Below are 5857 nucleotides of genomic sequence, written 5' to 3' on the forward strand. Positions count from 1 at the left end.
GAGGGATCGGGGATGATGGATGCGGACATGGGGTTGGGGGAGGCTGGTCCCGGGGCGCCCGGCGGCCCCTGGTTCCTGTGTGCCAGCGACAAAACTGGTAGATACCAAACTCACTGTGCCTCGCAGTAGCCCTCCCCCCCCCCCCTGCCTGAACGTACTGCCTCCTCACAATAATCCATCCCCCCGGCCCTCTCTCTCTCTCTCACTCACTCTTCATCCAATATGGTGGCCGGCCGGGGCACGCGCAGGCGCAGCAGCGAGAGCGAGTGAGCGAGGTAGATGGAGCTGCAGAGCGAGGGTGCGTTAGTTGCGACGGAGTTGTACGTAGCCGAAGCGGCCGCGCAAGCATGCCGCCGCGGTGCGGCGCCGGCGCGGCCGGGTGACGAGCGAGGCCTAGCTGGCGATCCATGGAGGGAGGGAGCGAGGGATCGAGCTGAGTGAGCTGTCCACACATGCGCTGTCTGTGCGGCCGGCAGGGCCGCGCATGCACGCACGCCGTCAGCGTGCACCACCACCGGCCCCCGCGCGCGTAGGCCTAACGGCCGGCCGGCCCCCCACCCCTCAGCTCGCCCCCCTCCACACCGAGATCCCACTGCACGCGCGCCGGAACCAACCGCAACCAACGCCGCCGCGCCGGCCGGCCTACTACTCGTACTCGTACGTGACATCGTCGATCATCGCGTGCGGACCCAGCCTAGCCGCACGTCCGTCCGTTCGTACGTGCCATCGACCCGATCTCGGCGTAGCAGCAGCAGTAGGATTTAGGAACTACTACGTACTCCTACGCCCTGGTAAATTCTTCTGTGAGGACGTGACTAGTTTCACCGCCAACAGTGACAGACAGACAGACAGACGACAGGCGATCGGTGCTGTCGCGTATAGGCTGCCAACGCAAGGCTGCATGCAAACACGTACATGCTTGATCGTCGATCGATCTACTGTCTCCATCCATCGCCTGGTACGTAGCTTGTCCCGCACCGATCGGATCGGACGGCCCTGCCGCTGCTGCTGCCGTCCCCTCTCTCCCCTGTAGTCCGCACAGCACAGTGTGCCTCGCTCGCGCCGGCCCCGCCGTCACGTACGTGCTGCGCGTCCGTCCGGCCGCCGGCGACGTACGCCAACGTCGCCTTGTCGCTTTCCCTTCCCGGCCTCCAGGGAACTCCGGTTGCATTGCGTTCATCCCCAATGTTGTTACCGGGGTGGTGGGCCCCCCGCTCGCAGTAGCGGCAGCGAAAACTAACCATGCACGCCCAACCGATACATAAACACCACCGGGCTTCATCTACTCCCTCCGTCCCTAAATAAGTGTTGCTGTTGGTGTGCGTGCCACAAGTTTAACTTGATTTATAGCAAATATGTGCAACATTTGAGTCTTCAAATAATTTTGTTAAAAAACTAGATTCAAATATCTTTCCAGTGATACTAATTATGTATCATAACTATTAATATTTTTTTAATATAAAATTAATCAAAGTTGTTTTTCGGAAAGCACAAACGACACTTATTTAGGGACGGAGGGAGCAACCGGTAGTACTACGTGTAAAACGGCATGAACAGGAGAAAAAGGGCTGTGTCACAGTGCGAGAGAGAGAGAGCAGTGTGGTCGCGACAGTGAGGGATTGTTCTTCTCGGGAGCCGCGAGAAAACTTGGGGCCGGGGCATCGGGATTCCCACCGCGCTGCGTGCCCGGGCAGGCGGGGCACCACCAGCACAAAATTCCCTCAGCTCGCTCATCTTTCGATTTATATATATATGCATCTATCCATCTTGCAGCTACCTGTGTTTATCTAGCTAGCCTACAAGATGCCCTTATACATATATATTTATATATATAGAAAGTCGTGGCGTACTGTACTGTGTGTATGTGTGATCATCAGACTCACCAGAGTGTGCATACTACAAGCGAGCAAGTGGTGGTCCTATATATACAACTAGGTGGCCCTCGCTAATAGCGCGGGTAGCTAGTTTTTTATTTAATTCTTTAAAAATATTTATTGACAGAAGAGATGTATTTTGTAATTTATTTACCTCTCATTTGCTCTTGTTGAATATTATACTACTTGCAGCTTTCTATGCATAGGAGTTCATATCAATCATCACTTTTTTATGTTGCTTTATTCTATATTATAGTTGCATATTTTAGTACTTAAACCTGCAAAATCTAAATTTGAGGATTGAATTCAATTTTGGATCACCTTGAATACGGAGCAAATTGTACATAATTGTATTCATATAAAGTTTTTTATAATTATGAAATATATTTATATGTATTTGATAGTTATGTTTGCCAACAATCTGTAACTTAGATGTTGGAGTTCGATTTGTATCTTGCAATATTTTGATTAATATTTAGCGAAAATATATCTAGTGTAGTTGTTAGAGCACTTAAGTAGCATCTAGCAGATCTAGACCTGACTCATCATCGGAGCGAAATAAAAATGATCATGGATTAGACAAAAAAAAGTTATGTTAAAAAATAAGTTGAGGCCTCCTGCTGGCTTTGGTAAATAAATATTATGCAAAACTTATATATATGCGTGCTATGTTAATGCATATATGTTTTAAATTTTTTATTTAACCGAACCTATTATTATTTTTCCCACTTTGGTTACTACACAATTTATTTGTTTTTAGCCCATATGACTGCATATATTGGTCTACTTTGGAGTTTTGTCATCTCGGTGATAGATAGTTCCATATATATCTTTGTTGTTGTTTCTAACTCTTTTCTTTATTTTTCATTTTCTCTAGCAATTTTTACTGATTTCTCTATCTTCTATTTTGTTCCTCGGTATATTTGAAATCGATTAGTGTGTATCGCATCTGATGCATCTAATGGAGAAGTTTCCTGTTTAGTATTGTGCCTCAGGGTTTTTTTCTGAGCGAAGAGGAGCATCGACAACGTACATTTGTTTGAATCATTTGATTTTGTACTGTAGCCAATCGACTTTGAGATAGATTAGCAGGGCTTCAGGCCTGTATCTGTGGCTAAAATAATTTCAGTTGTGGCTTCTTTGATGGAGCAGCTTTTTTTATGGATATAGAGCTGTTTTGAAAACCGTTCGGTAGAACCGCTTCTTCTATTTTTTTCATGAATATATAAAAGATGTCAAATGTCCAACAGGACATGGCTATAATTTAATATTTTTCTCATTCTAATGATATTATTTACAGACTAAACCAATAAATTCACTTTTGTCCTTTTCTTTTGCCCTCATTTTCTTATTTTTCCTGCCTTCTTTTTCTATTCTCCTTTTTCTACTTTCCTTACCCGTTCAATCTTGGTGCTTCTTTATCTTTTTCTCTTCTCTTTCTCTATACTTCTTTAGAGGTATCGATCACATTTGTGTTCCATGCCTAGTGTGTACTTATAGAAAATTAGATGGGGATAATAATGTTAATAATTATCTATACTATTTGATTCCTCACATGACTAACTCCCTGATTTTTCCCATGCATCTATTTAGATTGAGCTAATAATAGTCACATTTATTTGTAGGTTTCGGTGCTTTACCCTTTATCCCAGTGATTATTACTTGTATGGAACTATTATATGCCCATAGAATCATAATTCTTTGTTGACCACCATCAGATTAGTTTGTATAACTAAAGTTGTTCAAGAATATGCAATATTTATGATGATAATTCTTGTTTGGAGAAAGCATTGGTTCTTTAGCAGATATTTCTCTCACATTAATTCGTCTGCGTATTCATTGGCCCACACTTATAATCATAAGGTGCCAATGGTCTTGCAATAGATTGCAATATGTGAAACTCTGCGTATCATCATTATTTTTTCGTCCCTATCTTGATGTTTGGTTGCTCCAGAAGAAATGGATTAATTGAGTTCGGCAATGATTTTGAGTAGAATCCAATGTGCTTCATGCAGCTGCATGTATTGCATGACGTTCTTGAGACTTAAAAAGTTGTGATTCGGAATCTCGGGCAAAGACTATGGTCGTGTCGTAGTGCAGGGCGCTCCAAAGATTTTTCAAACCAATTATCTCTTTCAGTAGTACCAATACAATACAACTATGGTCGTGTTGTCACGCTTATGCAGCTGTCATTTTTTTGCATCTTTAAGGAAGGTTAATGCGAGACATAGATGGTAACATGAGTTTTTATGTCATGCGGACCCTGTATTTAACTTTAATTGGACACATACACTTTTTAGTAGTTTAAAATATTGCATCTCATTAAATTGGGCATGGACTCTTTTGTCCAATTTAGATCGTTAGATCTTCATTAAATCGAATGGTGTAAATCCTATACACAAATACTATTTAGATCTTCGTTAATTTGGAGTATTTACTAACTTTATTTGCCATCAAACTCAAACTTGGATTTTTATTATTGCATTTGATACTATTTATTTAGCTATTTTTCTTCTTAATATGATTCATAATCACTACACATATCAACAATAATTTTTTTATTCTAGTTCCTGCATTTATCTATTTATTAATTATATTTGATGCCAATTTTTTTATACTTTTAATTTTTAATTTAGCTATTTGGCTAATAATAATTTTTTTGTCATGTGCCAATGCTAATTTTTTTAATTTTATAATTCCGAATTTGCTTATTTAGTAATTGTATTCAACATGGACTCTTTGGTTAAGTCCTAATTTCCTTATTTTTTTAATTCCAAATTAAACTATATTTACTAATCGTATTTGGTATAGACTCTTTGTCATGTCTTTTTTTAATTTTTTAAATTCAAAATTAGCTATTTATTAATCGTATTTGACATCTCATCACGTTTCTTTACTCCATCATCATCATGAAATCGTCCGTCCATCCATCTTCGACATCCCTTCACGTCGGGGCAGTGCCATGACAACGGGGGCACATCGCGTCGGAGGCTCCCTTTGCCAGCCTGTTGCCTGCGACCACCGTGCTGCTAGCTACCAGTAGTTGCTAGGAATACAAGTCAACGTTATCTCTTTGCAAAGAGGTATTAACAGTCCAGATTAATTCTAAAACATATGTTTTTCCATCAAGCTCACGTAATACCCATGCCCCCCTCTTCTTCCAATCTTTCAGAACGCATAATCCATTTGCAAAACTTTTAACAGGTACTAACAATATGACATACTAAAAAATTAGTCAACTGACAACAGTTGGACAGTCGTAGAATAACGTAGGAATTTCTAGACCCTCTCGACGAACGTGGTGGTTTGTTTTAACACTCCCTTAATAATATAATAGAATTTATACTTTAATTTTAAATTTAGATATTCAGCTAAAATTAATTTTTATCTAGTGGTAATGCTATTTTTTTTAATTTGATAATTCAGAATTTTCCTATTTAGAATTGTATTCAACATGGACTCTTTGATTAAGCCCTAATTTCCTTATTTTTTTAATTCCGAATTAAACTATTTACTAATAGTATTCAGCATGGACTCTTTGCCATGTCTTAATTTTCCTTAATTTTTTAAATCCGAAATTAGCTATTTATTAATCGTATTTGATATGAATTCTTGAGTTAGTTTGAACCGTTAGATCTTCATAAAATCTAACGGTGCAAATTCTTCTCTTTTTTAGATTAATGTGCGAATTTCTAGACCCTCTCGGCGAACGTGGTGGCTTCTTTTAACACTCCTTTAATAATATAACTAGCAAGGTGGCCCGTGCTAATAGCGCGGGTAGCTAGTTATTTATTTAATTCTTTAAAAATATTTACATTGATAGAAGAGATGTATTTTGTAATTTATTTACCTCTCATTTATTTTTTATTTAATTCTTTAAAAATTTGAGGATTGAATTCAATTTTGGATCACCTTGAATACGGAGCAAATTGTACATAATTGTATTCATATAAAGTTTTTTATAATTATGAAATATATTTATA

The sequence above is a fragment of the Panicum virgatum genome, chromosome 2N (assembly GCF_016808335.1).
Source record: "Panicum virgatum strain AP13 chromosome 2N, P.virgatum_v5, whole genome shotgun sequence".
Lineage (NCBI taxonomy): Eukaryota > Viridiplantae > Streptophyta > Magnoliopsida > Poales > Poaceae > Panicum > Panicum virgatum.